Raw genomic sequence first — 21,148 nt, 5'->3', positions numbered from 1 at the left:
CCCCCTCAACCATCTGCTATCACATTCCAGCAGAATGCTGTTTCCACAATGTCATGAGCAGGCATGGGTAGGCATTACTCCTGTTTGGGCTGCAGTGTCACATGATGAAATTGAGCTGCAGGACCCTGATTGACCTGCTCAGTTTGTTGTGCTTACTGTGGAGCTTGAAGAGCATTATCCACTTCCCTGGGAATGTCCATCACATAGGGCAGAGGCAGATATCAACAATGTCAACAGTCTACCCCACACAGATAGGCTAAAAGCCCTGTCCCTCTACTCAGTCTCCTACAGACTCCTCAGAGGTGACCTCTGTCTGGCATACAGAGCAATCTCAGACCCCGCCCTGATGGGACTGCTGCATATCCGCAAGCCAAGCTCCACTCGAGTAACCCGCATGCGAGACCTCAACCTTTTCTGTGACATCAATAGGACTTGTTGGCAGGACATATTTGTGTCCCAGAGGCTCCCCATTTTGTGGAAAAGACTCCCTCTCCACGTAAAGCAGAGTACCTCATTAAACCTTTTTAAGTACAACCTGGATAACTGGATGGGGAACAGAAAATACACCCCTGGGATTCCACCTATGTCCCTGCTGGACAGTGGCATAGGGTGCTGACTTGTTGGAACATGGGCTAATTTTTTTGGCTAGGTTTTTAAGTCTCAGGGCCAATAGCCTAGTAACTTCCTATGATCCTATGTGGAGACTGAACCTACATCCAGAATGGTGTATACCATCTGCATTTGCCTAGCAGTTAATAATGCAGTGCACATTCATTCCCTCTCATGACTACAGTGGCCAGTTTCCTGCATCTGAATGAATGCACCAGTGGACTGCAAGTGGGTCACCACCACCCACACCAGGCAAGTCTGCTCAAGTTCCCTATATGCTGTGCAATGTATCTGCATTGTAGAATGTTCTACAGTCCCTCCTGTGGCTGTAGGTCTTCATACATTACATGCAGCATAGTCAGTATCTCTTGATGTCTTCTGCACATGTGCAGACAGCACTGTCTGTGCCTGTGGAAGCCCATCATTCTCTCTAGCATGAAATAGTGTCTGTATTCATATGGCACAGTGTGCAGACAATAATTTTTCACAGCTGAAAACTGTCTTTCCTGTCCGTTGTGCACTGTTAGATGGAAGCCCCCACAGGACTGGAACACAGTCTGCTTGTCTTTGTAACCTGTTAGGTGGAACACCTCAGGGAAATTGGCTATGTCAAGAGTACAAGCTGTCCTGCCAGTTCCCTATGCCCTGTCATTTGTAAACCTCCCACATGACAGCAACTGTCCTGCCAGCTCCCTATGTGCTTGATCATGTGTATCCCCCACAGGACTGCAACGTATTCTACTTGTTCCCATTGTGCAGTTGTGTTGATATACTAGCGCAGATGTTTTTCTAATGAGTGAGTTCAGAGCAAACATTTCTGAATAACACCATATGTTATCACATTTATTCCATGCTGTGGGACCCTTCATTGCTGGCGTATGGGGTAGGAGGAGACACATGATGTGAATACCTGAGGAGTCTGGCCATGTTAAATACATTTTTCATCACATTAATGACATGTCCATCTTGCTACCTGCTGCCAGTTGTGCCTGTTCATTGGCTTTGAGGTCATACGTGGTCTGCATACATGAGGAGCCTGGCCATGCTACTTACACTCTACACTGTGCTAATGAACATGGCTATTGTAATGCTCCACCACCCACTGTGTCTGTTCGTGGACCTTGACGTCATGTGTGGCATGCACTTTTGAAGAGTATGCCCTGGCTACTTAAATTTTACATCAAGTAATGGCTATGTCCACCATGCCCATTTATGGGCTTTGAGGTCCCATATGGCATGTGTGTGTCTTAGGAGCCTGGCCATGCTACTTACATTTTCATTGCACTAATGACAATGGCCATCATCATACCTCTCAACTCTTTTGCCTAAGAATTATGGACAAAGCCAAAATTAATAGAGGGACTAAGGGCCAAAATCAGGGACAATTTTAAAATATTACCCTAATTTACTTAAAAAGTTAATAGAAGAACTGATTTTACTTCAGCATTCATTTTCTGAGCAATAGGAAGAATGAATCTCTAATGTCTAATATTACTGACTAACTGCAATCCTCAGTGATTTACTGGAAAATCAAATTGTTTATGAGGGACAGGTCAAAAATATGAAACAAAATCAGGGACATTCTACAGCATTTTGGACAGTTGAGAGGTGTGGTCATATTACTCCCATTGTCAACTGTGCCATTTCACGGACTTTGAGATCTTGTTGAATTTGTGTGCTTGTGGAGCCTGGGTGGTCTAATGCAACCCTGCACTGTGCTACTGACCACATGCATCATGCTACTAATGATGAGCATCACATTACCTTGTTGTACATCAACAAGTGGTGTCCATGATGTGCAGTCATACACATAGCTATCATTTTAGCTCCTGAACTAGATCTGGCCAGTAGATATGGTCTCAGCAGAAGCAGACTCTGGCAGGACTGCAGCATGATGCAGTAAGGAGTACAAGATGTTTTTACACCTGCCACACAAGAATTATTGAAATGGCATTCTGTGCGTGTGGGGGGGTCTTGAACGTTCGTTTATGAAGCATTTATCTGTCACCCACTACCATTACCCACTCTGGTGAGCAGTGCCAGTTAAATTACAGTGATCTACGGCAGTGGTACCCAGATCTTTTCTGCCAGAGGGAAAAAGAGGTTTTGGAGTGAGAAACACCCTTCTATTGTAATCATTGACATTGTATAGAAGGCCTAACACAGAAAGCTGCAATTAGTTTGGGCTGCCATGGATCTGCTATGCTAATTACTGTCTATTTTCCATTTTCTAGCACCACATGTGACAGAAGGAAATAGGATGGTTTGCCAAAGGAAGCAGGCCAGGCTCTCTAGGAGGTAGAATAATATTGTTATACTGCTGGCAAGTATGTGATATTGTAATAAAACAGCAGAAAGTATCAATGAGCAATTGTATTCCTGCTTCTGTTTCTTTTTTGTCATAGGGTCACTGCTTTGGACTATTTCCTTTAGCTGTTGTTTTTGCACCCACATAATGCACCACCAAAGTGCACTGTACCACATGCAAGTGAAGTGTTGTACTTGTGGTATAAGTTTTTTTTAGTATTTAATTGCTTCTATATTATGCTTTTTGTTATTGTGCTTTTTCCATTTCAGGTACTATTTTATCAAACTGTATCACATATCACTGAATATTTGTGTCTTTGTCTTTTTTTTTAATTTATCTATTCGTTGCTTTGTTTTACTCTATTTATATTGTTTTTTTTCCACATCATCAGGCCATGGGGCAAGGGTAGGTGAAGTGGTATCCACCATGCTCTGCTTTGGCCACTGTTCCTATTGCTGATTGCCCAGCAGTCCTCAGGCCTCCATCCCTGCAAGATGAAAAAGGTCACCTTGAGGAAAGCAACCTGCAAGGCTTGGTTCTGGCTACCCTTGATGCATTTTTGTGGAGGTTGCAGGCTGCTTATTGAAGAAAGATATTGAGGGACATTCCTGGGTCACCTAGCATAATGTGTGGAATCTGGTTTGTTCCAGGGTAGACTGGTGGCTCAGTATCTCCATTGGTTCCCCAAAATGCACTTTCATGTGGATGATGTAGTCATATAGCTGAGCAACTTAACCATCAGCCCAACAGAAGCACAGCCTGATGATGATATGAGCCTATCAGCAGATGGACTTCTGGGTGGGTTCCCTCTGGGCTGGTTTGTCAAGCCTTCTACAGCACACCCTATCCCTCATTATAGTGTTGAAAGGCCACTATATCTCTCTTTGTAGTCCAGTTCTCCCCATCACCAGTAGTCTACCCTCTGTTAGTATGCATCTCTCCATTGTTGATCTCTTATGTGTCACTACCTCCCCTGTCAGTCTTTGCTGCATTCTGTGCTTGTTTTTCTGACCCTGCATTCTTTTCTATACCCACCTTCCTACCCACACATTCCATATACTACCGTCCTGCTGTTACCCCTTCCCCCAAAAATATGCCCTTCTTTGCAATCCATTCCATTCCACTCTTCCATTACCTTTGCCCTACTGTGTTTTCCTTTGCTTGCCGTTCCTCACTTCTGACTGTCTAATCACCCCATTTGTTTCCCATATATATAATAATATCAGCTGGCACTTTGCCTTTGAGCCCTTGTCTGAGCATCTAATTGTGCTCATGTAGCAGCTTTTCAATGCTTCAATGACCATTAAAGTGTGCATATCATTAGGCATGCTACCCGCATGCTGATGTCTCCAGGACACATGATTACTCATAGCCCATTCACCTCATTTGTGTGGTTATTGACATTTTCATAACTGGGAAGATTATTTATGCAGCACTGCCCTCAGTATTGCCACACTATATTGACACTTGTCTATAGGTGATCTCCATCAGGCCATTCTGTATTAACTTCATTGTACCATTTCCTACATCATGGTCACATTATGCTTCTTTCTGAATAATCTCCATTATCTCTGTCAGCTTCTCGCTTCCATTCATTGTATTTGTTGAGACAGAATAGCAAATACTTCCTTATGTATAAACTTAAGAATTTTGAAAACTGGATATGCAGTCTACAGTTGATTAGAAAAGTAGCACATAACTCTTTTGTGATATTTTATGAAAAGAGCAAAGTTCAAAAGAGGTCATGTTGGAAACTAATTTGATCTGATATTACATAGTTTGCAAAATGTCCCTCAAATGTCTGTGATTATAAATCTATACACATGACAAAATTAGAAGGGATTATAAAATATCGAATCAAGTTTCAAATCACAGGAAAGACTACAGCAGTGTTTTACTGTGTGTTTACCCAACTGGTTTTCCAGGTCTATATCATATGTTTGTAGTTTTATAGCTTTGAACATTAAAATATTGAATTTAAACGTTCGAAGTTATAAAAACTTCAAACATGTGTAAAAATAAAAAACCCAAACCCAAAACTAACGGCTGCCCCCCTGCACCCCCACTACAGTGCTGTAAGAGAAATCTTCCCTTTACCGCACTATAGTGCAGTCTTGGAGTTGGTATATTTAAAGAGCGGGGGGTACACTAGTCAGGTAAGTTCCGTTTTTTCTTTTTTTATATGTTCAATTTTTCAAACTTCGGACATATAATATAGACCCGGTTTTCCACTGATCTTGAGTAAATGCCAAGCAATGCATATTATCACATTGCACAGAAAGAACAGTGTTAAATATATCTGCTGTGGTAATTGTCAAATTTTGGATATAGTTATAACAGGATAATTTGGTTATAATAATTGAAATTACATTATTCAGTGTTCTCTGGAAAACCTTAACTACAATGGCCAAAACATTTCTAAGAAGTATTTGATTTTTAATAGATTAGGTTGCATACCATTCAGGTTATAGTCTTCCTTTATATTCATTTCTTTAAGGGAGTTGTGGAGCACACATATAATTCAGTGCTCAAGTTCACTTAAACACATTAACTGTTCTTAGAAAATGAGCAAAACATGCTACTTGATCTCTTGGTAGTTTGATGAATCTATTCTTATCACTTGGATATAATGTGAGTTTGTATTTTTCCAGAACAGAAAGATCAGAAATACAAGAAGACATATATTATGCTATTCAAAGTATTTCAAAAGAGGCTTGATGAAAAGCAGATGACCACAACATGCAAGTACGAAGAGTACTGCTATAGGAGATAAAATAGACCTGTATACTTTTGTAATTTGGAATGAGGATGCTAAGTCTGAAGTCTGAAGTATAATGTTGAATCATAGTGAGCCATCTGTAACTAAGTACATTAAAAAGAAACTGACAATTGTTTTATGGTAATATTTTCTCATGTATTTCTCTTATAGTCATTCCTAAAAACAGGTAGCCATCACATGGCCATATCCAGTTCATGATATTCAATGTGCTCAACACTACATCTCCATTTAATGCTGGTCAAACTGCTATATCTCCTTCTGGTTACAAGAGCCAGGTTAATCTCTTTTGTTGCAGACTATGGATGTACTATAATATTTGCTACACTACTACCATTTCCACTTGTAACATTTTCAGTTTATTTCGTTTGCCTACCCCCTTGCTTTCCTTTTTTTATTATTATTTAATTTCATTTTCCCCTTCTTTTTATATATGAAGTTCATCTGCCAGCTCATTGGAGTTTCCCTGGTACCATCAGCCTGGCTCATTCAGCTTTGGAGTGTTCCATTCTCCCTGCACTACAAATAACATGTTTCATAACTATACGTAGAGCTGAGATTGCCTTAAACTCTCGACTGCTCCTTTGTATCTCCATACCTGCATGCAGAACATGGTTAAGCGATAGTAGCTCACAGTCAAGGACCCAAAACAGAAGTCAAGACTGAGCCGCGAAAGGGATATACATATACATAGCAATATGTTGTGACAGATTAGTTTGCACTTTGTAGTGTGGTCCAATTTCATCGATAATAGGTGCTTGATTTTATAATTGTATGTGGATTATCACCATATATAGGATTATATAGATGCTCTTTACCAGAAAGGCTCATCCAGACTCTGCTACACTTTGCTGCGAAAGAAAGGTTAGTTTGCTTTTATTTTTTGTATTACTGTATTGCCTTTCTATATTTTGAATACTGTAGTTTGTTTTCTTTACCTTGTGTTTTGCTTGCATTCTATTTTAACAGCATATTAAAACTTCAAAAGAGACCACAGCTCTCTCTGTTCTGAGTCAGGCAGAATTTTTTCCCGCCCTCCCACCCATTTAAGTTGTCTTGTTAAATTCCACTGTCTTTCTAGTTGCCCGCCTCTTATGTTAATCTGACCATATATCTCATTTCTCTCTACTTTCACTGGCTTATGTGAGTAATCACAAAATCATCATTTTTGAAATCCCACCCCTTCAATTATTTAAATTTATTGGCCATCCTACAGTATTTCATAGTACCAAAATACAAAAGTGACCACCCCTTTCAATCCATCTTGCTGTTTTAAAAACAGTAACTCTCCACTAAACCTTAACTTTTTAAACAGGTAAAACTCAAGTTACCTACTTTCACATCTAACTTCTCTAGTGCACACTGCAGAGTGCATTATTTTCAATCTTACCTTTAAGCATCCCTGTGACTAGCACTTTCTCTAATACCTGCTGGAAAGCACTAGGAAGCCTTAAACTCATACAAACACTGAACTCTCCTTGTTAACAAGGAGAAATTAATAGTAGGCACTAAACAGCCTATAATTGCAAAGTACCTTGCTAAGGAAACAGCTCCTATACTTTACAAAGAAAAAAAAAGCCCCAAACCAGGCATGTCCAAGGGTCAGCTTCCAGTGATTTCTCTTGTCCACCTGGTGAATCTGGGCATACTGGGGCAATGCAGCAATTGCCTCATGTACACAGACAACCCTCTCCTCCTACCACCCAACACTACAACCTGTGAGAGATGCATTTACCTAGCCAAAATGGAAGCAAAGCTCTCTCCACCCAAGATTGTGCTAAACAGTCAAGAGGAGAAGGTTAACACCCACACTACACCTCAAGCAACACATAGCCCTTCTAAACCCGCACCACCAACACCCACATATAGCAACACTAAATCCACATATGCAGAGGCCCTTAACTGTAACCTGCCCAAGCAACAAAGACCTCTGAAGCTGAAATGCAAACAAACACCAATCACAACCAATGTGTCACATAGTTCACAACACCAGTGTGCCACCCAGCAACAGCCCCTAAGGCAAGACAATGTACCTAACACTTTAGTCATAGGTGACTCTATAGTCTGGCACACTGATGTCCCTCTCACCAGGTTGAATAAGGAGAAAATTACAGTCAGCTGCCTGTTGGGTGCCAGGATCCGCCACATAATGCATGCACTCAAGTCACTCCACAACAAGTACAAATATGACTCTGTCATTGTCCATGTTGGAGTGAATGACTTGAGACGTACCTCCCTGGACTACATGAAAAGAGACATGGAAGAGCTCTCGGATCATGTGGCCCAGGCAGGTATGACCCTAGCCCTGAGTAGCATCCTGCCTTCGCCCAGAATGATACCACAATATAAGGATAAAATGACTAACTTCAACAATTGGCTAAGCTTATGGTGTAATTCAAAGGGGATCCAGTATCTGTCTGCCTGGGATGACATGATTGACAGACCACGATGCTTTGCCAGAGATGGTCTGCACCTGTCTCCCCTGGGATTCAGGTTACTGGCTAAGGCTCTTGCCACCCCTATAGTGCCTTTTTAGGCAAACTTCAAAGGACAAAACCACCACCGTAACAGGTACAAGCATGCAAAATCTGAAGGTAATGCTACTCAATGCTAGAAGTCTAAACCTCAAAATGCACTCTCTCGAGGCACTCCTAAAATGGAGAACATCGATATCTGTGCAGTAACTGAGACCTGGTTCAAGGCTCCAGAGAGCACCCCTGCAATACCAGGCTACAACTCTTACCACACTTTTCGGCCACCAAACCAGGACCGAAACACTAAAGGTAGAGGAGTGTCAATATTCACCAAGGATATTCACACCACCAGGCTAGTTGGCCAACACAATGTGTCTGAAATTCTCCAAGTGAAACTAACACTAGGTAAGACTGCAATCCAAATTGTAGCTTGCTACAGATCCCCACCACACCCCAAGATTCTCACTACACCTTTCTAAACATACTGGAAAATATTAAGATAGAACCAAACACCCTAATACTGGGTGATTTTACCTACCCTGCCATTAACTGGGAAAACTACTCATGTCCCAACACCTTTGCTTAGCGGTTCTTGGAATTCATAAATTCCAACACCCTGGATCAACTAATCCATAGTCCCACCAGGGCTCCAATATCCTAGACCTGGTCATTACCAACATGGGAAATCAATGCTCCATACCTATGGTCACCCCCCTCGTTAGTCAGGTCTGACCATAAGCTAATCACCCTTAACATCCACATCCCACCCCACCCCCAGTAAAGAAACCACAATAAAAACTTCTCCAAAGCCAACTTCATGCTACTCAAGTCAGAAGTGACAAACTTCATGACACCCATGCAGACGGGAACTGAAAGTTCAACTGCTGAATCCTACACTAAGGCACTGTATGAGCACATCCACTCATGCATGAATCATGCCATCCCAAATAGAACCAAAATGCTCTCATCCAAAAAAAGGAAGCCAATCTGGTGGTCCCCTGCCATAAACAAACTTTACAACAAAAGGAAGAAACTTTTGCAGAAAAGAGGAAAATCCCAGGATGCAAAAAACTCCCTTACTAACCTCAGTAAGAATCTGAGATGCCTCATAAAATCCTCCAAAGCTAGTTACGAAAATAAAATTGCCAAAGATTCCAAATACAACCACAAAGCATTCTATAACTATGTCAAGAATCTAAATGGCAATGCTCAGATCTGCTCTGAGCTACAACAGAATGGCATTAAATATACTGATCCGAAGGATATTGCCAATATCCTGGCAGATCGATTCAGTGCCAACTTCACCTCCCTCACCCCTAAAAGGCCCATCTCAATACCGAAAGATTGCCAAATTACAGTAATAATGGCCACACAGGTACAAAACGCACTCTCTAAAGCCAAGAATACAGCATCCATGGTACCAGATGACATCCCGGGCTGTGTACTACATGAACTACAATATGAACTGGCACCTCACCTAAGTGTCATGTTTAATCATAGCCTCACCTCAGGTTTCATGCCTACTGAGTGGCGCAGAGCTACAGTTATCCCAATCCACAAGGTGGGATCCACCTTGGATCCTGGAAACTACCGTCCCTTCAGTCTGACAAGCCTTATCTGCAAGGCCATGGAGCGTATTATCATGGAACTTATAAACAAAGACATTGGCAACCTTCAAACACTGGACCCCACCCAGTTTGGGTTTGTGAAGGGCCGATCTTGTCTCCTGAACCTGATTGACTTCTTTGAATCAGTCTCCAGAGCCATGGACAAGGGTAAGGTGGTCCACACAGCCTATCTAGACCTTGCCAAGGCCTTTGACACCATCCCCCACTCTGGAATCATAGATAAACTTACTAAGTTGGGCATTAATCCCTATGTCACCCAATGGGTTGCTAAATGGCTTACTGATAGAACCCACACTGTAAAAGTAGCCGACTCCAAATCCAGCTCCAGACAAGTGACAAGTGGAGTACCTCAGGGTTCAGTCCTGGGCCGCTCTTGTTTGGCATCTACTTCTCTGAAGTACAGGTCAACACTAACGGACTCTGGCTAACAAAGTTTGCAGATGACTGCAAACTGGGAGACATTATTGAATCCCCAAATGATGTGGATACTCTACAAAAGGGCCTTACAGAAACAGATGCTTGGTGCCAGAGCCATGGGCTCAAGCTCATTGCCAAGAAATGTATTGTTATCCCCTTTGGGAAAAAACATGTATCCATGAATTACCATATAGGTGGCAGTACACTAAACACAGAAAGTGTGATAAGAGACTTAGGGACACAGGTGGACAGTGGTCTCACCTTCGATAACCACATCGCCACAACAGTCGGGAAATCCTTCTATGTGGCACACCTCATCACGAAGGGCTTTTCATCCAGAAAAAGGAGGTCATTGTCCCACTGTACTCATCCCTCATTAGACCCATTATAGAATACAATGCCCCATTTGGTATGTACCTCTCAAGACATCTGCAACAACTGGAAAGGCCTCAGAAATACCTCACTAAAAGAATCATAGGCCTAAAGCAGATGCCCCTCGCTGACCGCCTTAAAAACTCCAGCTATACTCTGTCGCATATCGTCTACTCAGAGGCGATCTCTGCTTAACATACAAGGCCATGTCAAACCCAGAGCTGTTGGACATGCTACACTTAAAGAAATCCCAATCCCTCAGAGCTACACGCTCCAGGGATCTAAACCTTGTCATCACAATAAACAAAACATGCTGGAGGGATAGGTTCCTGACCCAGAGACTCCCCAGACTCTGGAATAGATTGCCCATACATGTCAAGCAGAGTGCCTCTTTGGACCTCTTCAAGAGGAACCTTGACGATTGGATGGGAGAAAGGAAATTCACCCCAGGGATCACGTCAGTCGCCCTGCTAGACAGGGGTCCAGGAAAGTAAATAATGTGGGAAGAAATAGCCAGGGAATTGTTATTGCTAGGCTTGTATAGGCCCTAGGGCTGATAGCCTAGTACCAACCTATGAACCTATGAACCTATGAACCTATTTATTTGTTCATTTACTTATTTATTTAGTATGTTTGCTAATCTGCAAAGTCAGAGTGAGCCCCAAAAGAGGTCCTTTTTCAGTGGCATCCCAAGGAGAAATGCTCCACAGATAAAAATGAGAAAACATAAATAAATTAACAAACAATTGGACATTGATTGTGAACATCACATTTATATAATAGTTTTACAGATGAGTAAGAGACTGGGAACATATTACACAATGTAGTGTTAGTATAGTATGTACCATGGAAATCTTAGTTATATTTTTTGAGATTTGTATTTGGTGAGGAGGAAAGAAAAAGTTAGTATGGATGCATATGTCATAGGGAGGGAACTATATAACATAGCATTCAGAAGACATATATATCCTTACAAGCTGTACTACTACTTTATCATGTCTTCCATGTGATGGTGGGGGTTCATTTCCTAGCAGTAACCCCCCCAACATATGCAGACATAAAACATTACTAGGTACTAGGCTACGAGAAGATGTCCTGGTGTGAACATGCATGCTTCAAGCTACGTGCTCTCTTCTAGTGAAGTAATTTCATGTTTGCAGCTGGAAACAGTAAGACAAAATATCAAATCTGTTAGAAGAAGTAAGGAAACAGGGTGTCAAGAATGGGCTCAGACATTGACATCATGCTAGCGTGTAATTCTGAGCAATCCCTTTCTCATCAGTACACGTGAAGAGTAGAAAAGGAAGTGTTAAGATCCTTATTTGTCAAAGGTGATTGAATGACCTAGCATGTACTACAGTTCCTAGGAGAAACAGATGACATGGTTGAGCTGTTAAAGACATAGGACAGGATTCCATAAACCCTACTTGCCTCACTGAAACACTGCATGTGTCATGCCATGACATACACATGATAGAGCACCAATTTGTATTCAGTAAGTGGCTCTACACAATGTGTAGAGGCACGCAAACATGGTAAACATCATGGCATGCTAATTACTGCATAAACAGCTACAATGTATGCTAATCAACAAATTCAAGATGGTGGAGCTATTCAACAAGCAGTAAAACATTTGTGTACCCTTAGTGTAGCCTTCTGTCTTGTATTCCAGAATCTATTGGACTACAGCCGTGGAAACTACACTGGAGGGAAAGAATGTCAGGGGCTGCTGCAGCTCTTCTGTATTTGTATGTGTCAATGCTGCTGCTGATAGACCTCAGTCAAGTAAAAGAAGGGTATTTAATTAATTTTTCATGGTCTGCATGATGTGGAAATAGTAGAGTGCTACAAGATGGATAGTGACAAGCTCCAGGAATTCTGCAAACCTCTATTGTCCTCACCTGAGATCAAGGGCAAACTGAAGGGAACCAATACATGTGGAGACCAAAGTATGTGCAACACTTAGAATAATTGCTACAGGAACCTTTCAGTGACCTACAGGGGACATGCGGCACATGTGGTATCATGCACCAATTCTTGAATGCTGTGTTATACTGCAGCATGCCAGTGACTATAAATATATATATATATATATATATATATATATATATATATATATATATATATATATATATATATATATATATTTCTCCCCATCCCAGAGAGGACAGAGCTAGAACTTTGCAGGAGTTCCACCTCATACCACACTTTCCTGAAGTCTTGTGTGCCATAGACTGCACACACATTGAGATCAAAGTACCACCCAGGGAACAGGAAAGGGTCTACATCAACAGAAAGGGGTTCCATTCCATTAACTGCCAGGTCATGTGCAATGCTAAGGGAATCATCCTGAATGTGTATGCTGACAACCCCAACAATTACTATGAGTCCCATATCTGGCCCAAGTCACAGATCTACTAGAGGTTTTCCAGGTGTGATGTCCCACAGAGACATTTACTGGTTGATGCAGGGTATGCAATTGAACCATAGCTGATGAAACCCATCAAAAAGTCATATGGAATATCTGCATATTCTAAGAATTACATATAACAATTCATAGTCATTTTTTTGGGATTTTGAAAGCTCTATAGCTAGTATAATAAAACATGGTATTTATTGCAATAAAGCATGAATGTTAGATATTATGTTTCTAATCATCTCTTTTCTTGTTTTTTGTCTCAGTCCACCCCTTATCTCTTTTTTTATTTATATTTGTTCTTTGTTTTTTCATGTGTTAAATGGAAATACACTATTCTGATGACATACCTTTCTGCCAACAAACCTAATGCTTTTCCTCACAGAGAGGAAGGCCAACCACTGTGAGTAAGTTTACCAACCCTCCACCAACTGCCATACCAACACCCAGCACTTCTGGGACACAATGTGACAGTACTACCTCCACAGCTCCTGCACTACCTGGCCCATCATTATCAGGTAGCATTGCCGTAGCTCTTTGTACATTGGCATCTCTGGGAGTATTGGTAGAGGCATTGATTACTTCACCTGCCAGGAGTTGCCAGGGATGGTTTATGATGCCATAGAAACAGGACTTGGTGCCCGCATCAGCTGCCTGGAGAGGTTGCTCTTTAAATTAGAAAAGAGACTCCCACATCAAGCAGTCTCACAGGGAACTGAGGAAGGGGACAGTGATGACAGTTCTGAGGGTGAGGACTAGATTCCCACTTTTCCCAGCACCTGACTGTCATCTGCTTCTGGTGTCTCTTACCTATTGCCAGTGATGGTGTCCCCCTGTGTTCTTTGCCCTGTTTGCCTGCAGCTGCTTCCTCGTCTACCTTACCTACCTGATTCTCATGTTCTTACATCCATCACCCAACATTCTTCCTGTTTTGAAATCCAAAAAAAAAATGCACACCTGTTCGACAAATAAAATGTTGCCTACATAGCTCTCCACTTCACTTATGTGTCTTCTCGAAGCACTTGATTTGGTCTAATTTGATATACAACATTATTGCATTGTTGTCACCCATCTGTGTTGTGGTGACAGTCCATTTTCATAAAATTTTCTTTACATGTTCAAATTATGGTGTTGAAGAAGTGGATATCTATGGTTCTTTCCCAATTCCATCCTGCAGATTCCTTTTTTGCTTCCCCTTTGTTCTTCCCTCTGCTTGGCCCCCCATTTCACCACTTTCCTATCAACCCCATTTTAATATCTTTAATCTGGTCAAAAAGTAGAATCACATACCACACACATGGCCAGAAATGGCCCATAAAAAATTCTTCAGTTCTTGTCCTCTGCATTTGCATGGAGTTTAGCATCAAACACCAATGCTGAGTGGTGGTGAATGGCTCTATATGTCCTATGGTAAAATCTGGTGAGTTTTTGCCATCAAACACATCAGTCTGCTTATCTGTGCATAATACTTCTTAAATTCGTTTTGCTATAAGAACACAGAGTTAAAGCAGATTAAAGGATCAACCTTGAAACAGTTACTCTAATAGTTTTTAGACTGCTGCATGCAATATGGAGTGTTGACATAAATCACCTGACTGAAGGTTTCTTTTTGCCCATAGCATCAAGGTTTGATTCTAGATGCATCTGACATCATTTCTTAGTGTGATATAATATATGCATGATATGCTCAATCACCCACATCTTAACATTTGATACAGTTATGAGTTGAATAATGGAGAAAAAAAAGTATTTGAAGCGACATCCAGCTCCACAGCTATCACATATCCATCCAACCTTGTTCTGCTTGCCATAAGCCTGTTGTCCCTCTCCTAACCCTTCTTTACCCCTATGTCAGTCACTTCATGCTACACAGCATGACAGCTTAATAATGAGAAGAACCCAAAAACATGCCTATGAATGTTCTATTACATGAAACATTGTTATGTACAGGTCATCTCATGGTTTCTGCATACTGATATGACTCTCTGATGTATAATACAAACATGTTACTTTAATTCAATAGGTTATCAGTGCTCATGTAGTGTGCAAGGTTTCAAATGCTGCTGAAGGATTCCCTTATTGTCATGTTCAGGTGATGATGGATGAAATGTTCATGTAATGTGATGTGGAAACTGTCCTTACTATGGGGAAGCATGCTGCACACACTTTCCAAGATATCTGACCCTACACAAATAATTAGCATATCTGATGAGTCATAATAATCATTTTAAAAGATGTACCACCCTTTCTGATTTCTGGAAAACTATACACAAGTAACTTGTGATTTGCAGTGAGGCCTTCAAAACACCTACTAATTGTACAACTGCATTGAGGAGGCATTACTGACAAAATTAGGGGGAGACACATACTTTAGTGTAGTCACTGATAGTTATATTTGCAGTCCTGATCACATTTACATAATTAATGCCATCCTGACACCATTTGTTAAAAAAAAGATAATCTGGGTTTGAACAGTGGCTCATCTTTGCTCTGACCAAGAGCTCACTGCTCTTATACACTGTGCCACAGAGAAAGCTAAGCAACAGGTGTATTTTCCACACTCAGTACTGTCCAGAGTGCTGACAGCTGTGCATCACTACTGAGCCTGCTTGCACAAAGGAATGTTTACTACGTTAAATTTTGCAATGTTTTCCTTAAGCTGAGAACCAAGTTTGCTTGGTACTTAACATCGCACAAATGGGGAAGTCAATGCCAACAGTTATTTATGTAATAAAACTTTGGTGCCAACATTTCAAAGATACACTACAGTGTGACCATCACAGTATCTGCCCACATTTTCTCCCATAACACATCTTAAAAACTACTTCACTAGTCCAAGTTAAACTCATGAAATGCAAATCATGTATGTTCTAACACTTTGCCATGCCTTCATCCTCGCAAATCAGTTTCATGGTGCTGCACCATGTGAAGAGATGTTTAGCATGCCTTACTCTAGTTACTGAGCTGTTATCTTCCATTACATGGAATGGCATTCATAAACACAAGACAAGGGCAGTGACGTGTGCTAGACTGAACATATGCTTTATGATATTCATGTGTACCCTGTAGCAATGCACTTGCAAATGTTATAGCAGTATTTGGGTCATTGTCAAGCAGACTACAGAGCATAACTGCATTTGTTACATATGGTGTGGGTTTATACTGACAATGGACATTGGTTATCCATGATTATACAATGACCCCCCCATTAATATTCCAAAACGTGCTCACTGATTGGTCAGTGTGCCCATTGTAAATCAGACTTATACTAATGGAAAAAGGTCCAGTCGCCCCAACTTTTTCCATTAGTATAAGTCTTGATTTTTTTGTGTTTTTGCTAGCAATGGAGAATGGAAGAACTCTGTTGCTGTAATCTCACTATGTCAAACAAGTTTAACATAGCGAGATATCTTAAAAAACAAACAACAGAGATCTTCCTTTCTTCGTTGCTTTTTTAAAGCTATCTCTTTATGTTAAACTCTTTTAACATAGTGAGACACATTTGAAAAAGCAACAGAGATCTTCCTTTCACTGTACTGCGTAAGCATACGCATGCGCAGTACATCAGAACCGCCGCAGAATACAAGACAGCTGTGGAAGGGCAGCATGGAGGCATTATACAATGCCATTATTTAAGAAAAGTTTTTTTTTTCTTAAATAATGTCATTGTATAATAGCAATAACCCACTTCTGGGTGTGGGTAATGCTGGATTTACCCACGTTTGTCTTTGTTTGGCCACTCGGGCTTTGTCCTAGTGACCAAACCACACCAACCGTGGGTAAATCCAGCATTACCCACACCCAGGCGTGGGTTATTGCTTAATAATATCACATTGATATTATCGGTAAATTCTATTAATGTGGACATCACTTCATCTGAATATGAAGACACATACCTCTATCCTTGCAGTACTAGTGTTTCTAAAGTGTCTGTGTGTGTGTGTGTGTGTGTGTGTGTGTGTGTGTGTGTGTGTGTGTGTGTGTGTGTGTGTGTGTGTGTGCATGTGTATGTGTGTGTGTGTGCCTGCCTGTGTGTATATTTGTGTGCATGCATGCACAAGTGTGCTTCTGTGTGTATGGGAGCATTTATTTGGGTCGATTGTATGAATTTGACAGCAGTGAGCTGAAGTACATTACTAGGCCATTATCTATTTATTTATTATTTACTTGTTCACAATCAGACATTTGTGGTACAGATTCAATAGGGTAGTGGATGTTGACATAAATTACTGTGTTCAATTATTATTTTTATTTTATTACAATCTAATATGTGAGGTATATTTAGTCCTCCACTTGCTGCAATTACTGGGTATGGGGAGTGTCTGTCTATGAAGGTGAGTAGCTCTGTTGTCATTTGCACAGGTTAAACAGTCATTACTTGAGCTTTGCAGAACCAGTATGCATTTGTCTGAGACTAGCTTGAATACTTTGCTGTCGACATTTTTAACATAATCAGACATATGACATGTGCACAGTTCATTGGTGGCAATTGATGGTTAGAGTGGCTCTCTGTGAATGAAATTAACTGTGTGTGGGGATGCTGCAGTGTATCTAAAACATGTTAGCAATAATTTCTTCCACTTTACATGTCATAGTCAGGGGTCTACAATGTACACAGTAAATCAGGATCTGTGCTCTTTAGACCAGTTTTATGTGACAGTAACTAATAATTGATACACCAATGCAATGAGTACTTTGGATATCTCACAGTACTTGGCTTTCTGGTTGGGTCCTTGGCTGTAATTTCTTCCATGTGGAGTGTGCATGTTATCCATGCCTCTATGTCGGTTTTATCTAGGTGTTCTGTTTTCTATCCAAGACCCTAGGTTGTATAACCAGATTTCAACACAAGTTAAAAGGGGACCCCTGCCATGGGCCCCACATAGTTTAAAATTGGCCTTGCTCAGAGGTGCACTCATATGGTGACTATAGTCTTGTGCAAGAGCTGATGACAGTATAGTCATCATCTTTTTTTATTTTCCTCATTATCAAACCTAAAGAGGTGTGCTCAGAAGGTCATTATAGCTTGTCTAGGAGTAATGTACTTTCTAGTACCAATAAGTTAAAACAGATTGCAGTGATCATTATTCTTTCATTTTTCTTATAATAAAACATCTGAGGTGTTTAAAAGTAGCTATCTTTTGTTATTATATTAAAGAGGCATACTGTGTACATGTGTCTGACAGCAGCAAGTTGAAATATATTACTAAGTCACTTCTTTCTTTCGCTTGTTACAGTTTAATATTAGAAGAATACAAACATGGTGGGTGTCTTATGGAGGTGGTGTAAGGAAGCATGCTGTACGTATGTATGACAGCAACCACTTGAAATATCCTCCTGTGGCTATTTGTTCCTTTACTTTTATCCAGCCAAATATAAGATGATTACCTAAAAGGTGGCCATCTTTTTGAAATGAGTAGGGTGACGGGCAGTATTTCCAGATATGATTTAAGTTTCCTTCCAAGCACTGTATTCTCCATTTATTGGGAGATATTATTTTTTCAGCTTTATACATTAAGTTTATGACAAAATGTATTTCTTCTTTGAAAGAAAAAAAAAACAAGATTGAATTGTTTTATTTACCCACAGATTTGGTTCATGCCATGATTAGATCAAAAGGTTGGGACAAATCTAAAGTACACATCAGTGCATATGGAACCCCATGAATTCTTGGAACTTAGCAGCCTGTGAACCTACTGTAGCTTAAACCAGTTACTTTCTTTACAGTTATTACTGTGCAGTATTGGCTAGTTAGAGTGTAGTAAAAGGAAGGAAGAAAACGCTAAAGAATAAGACAAAGTATGAAAAAGCAGAGAAAAGCAATCTGTCTGTATATTATGGGGCTGGGATGGAGAGAATATGAGGAGCACTGGGGGGGCGGGGTCTGTAGGTAGAATCAATGTGCAGTTAGCAGGGTGCTGTAGTGTTCATTGTCTACAATTCCTTTTTATCATTTTAAGATAGCTAGACCTACTGATTGCTGTGGGACATCTGGGGTGCATATAGTTAAAAAGAGTCTATATCACTTGATTGAACTCACTAATCATTGAACACCTCTTCATTGAACCCTATTTGTCAAAGTCTTCATTCATTGAATGGTCCTTTCAGAGAACTTTTTCCCATGGTAAGTAACCAGTGGGCCAACCTCCTGAGTGCAAATAAACATCATATTTAAAACCCATCCTGGTGGGTAGCTGCTCCCACACTTCCCCTAACTAAATATACCTACTCCAAGATCACACTACAGTAGGGAAATGGGCAAATTCTTGATAATGGCCCACTGGCTACTTACCGTGGAGAAGTTCACTGAAATGATCGTTCAGCGAATGTAGACTTTGACAAATAGGGTTCGATGAAGATGTGTTTGAATTATTAGTGAGTTCAACGAATTGAAGTAGACTCATTAAAAATTAACTAGAATGAGTGAGACTAGAGGCAGTCTGTTGAAGGAATTGGTTGACCCTAGCTGTTGTTTTATTACAGTGTAATGTTTACTAACCTGCTGGAATAAATCCCCACACCATTCATCTTAGCCATTCATTTGTGTTCTGCATCCCCCACTTTGAAGTCAATGACAGACTTATTAATAATAGCAGTAAGGCAATATCTACACATCCTGACATATACTAAATATGACAGAATGATACTTTCTTCAGTCCAAGCACACCTATTATAACTGAGCTGCAATCCTTTTAAATACAATGCAGAAGAAACAGTATAAAAATTATTTTTTGGAAGGTGTCCTGAACTGCCTTGTAGGTTTTGTTTTGCCATTACATATTTTAAACAAAGACATTTCCAGTGACAGAGTTTCTGAATTATATGGCAATAATTATGAACGCATATCTATAATATTTAATGGCTGCAGAGATGAAATATTTTAATACCTTAGATGGTTTATTCCTGGTATTTGCATGGAGTGACATGTTGTAGTGTCTTTAACACATCTTTCAAAATGTTCAAAGGCAGTCAAGATCAGTATTCCCAAATGTGTGCTGGATCACCTCCAAAAAGCATTCACTCTTTATTCATTACTGAACACAGACTTGATTAAAATTCTTGTTGGTTTGTTCTATGGTTAAGGAGTAATCTCCCTGCTAAGCCTCTGGAATGTATATGTATCATGTGACACTTATGCAGAGCAAATTAGTATAGAGAGATCTCTCATTTAGTCACAGTGTAGAATGATAGCAAATATTCTGCTTTCAGCAAGGCTTATACCATTAAAAACATAAACTGAACTTGCCGTCTTATTTATGTTTCAAATCTCTTTTCTTCACCACATCAGTGAAAAGATAACCCATTTTAAGACTCCATTCAAACCATGTTAAATAATTTGAATTGAAAGAGTTATAATAAAAAGGTGATAAGACTGTTTAAATAAACAAAATTTATTTTAGCATATTTATGTTTAGTTTGGCTGCATAGTCTGATATGCGGAAGCAAAGTTACATTTGGGGCTGATTATTTGTAAAGTAAGTTTATTATTCTGTGTTTTGTTATGCTGTTTTATAATGAATGGCTTATTGTAACTAAGAACTCTTTTCTAATAAAAATTTAAATAATACAGAGAAACAAAGAAAAAGAAGTAGATATACATCCTTTCTTACTTTAAATGTCTGCCCCTCTGCATTCATCATTCTTACTTTTTTTTACTGCAGTTTTCAACATGCATTACACAATAGAAACCAATGCTTAAATAATTTAAAAAGTACTTTGGATTGTTTGAAGCACCTGGACTAATCCAGGGAAAAATTACACACAAAGTAGCTGATGCATTTTGCTTGCCCTTTTTTCCAGTTACAGCACTATTAAAGCAATGTATCCATACAGTGCAATAAAATGCACATTCCTTGTTATATGGCTCAGGCAGACCAGCTGGTCATTCTTCTCATCTGTTTTAAGTAAAGCTGCAGTTGAACAGCTCATTTTTAAAGTAAGAAGAAAAGCGATTTCAGGACATGATAAAAAGAATAGTGAATATTGGATAACACAGCACAAATAAATATGAGGAATGTTCTGCTAACATTTGAAACAAATTGAAAAGTAAACACGATAAAAATATTTAATAAATATAGAGCAATCTAAAACATGAACTTATATATTCATTTAAACATTAAAGTATCTCAATCATATTCTTCAAAAGCC

Source organism: Protopterus annectens, chromosome 6.part0 (assembly GCF_019279795.1).
Source record: "Protopterus annectens isolate FY-2018-M chromosome 6.part0, PAN1.0, whole genome shotgun sequence".
NCBI lineage: Eukaryota > Metazoa > Chordata > Ceratodontiformes > Protopteridae > Protopterus > Protopterus annectens.
The sequence above is the reverse complement of the archived record's forward strand: the minus strand, read 5'-3'. Positions refer to the sequence as shown.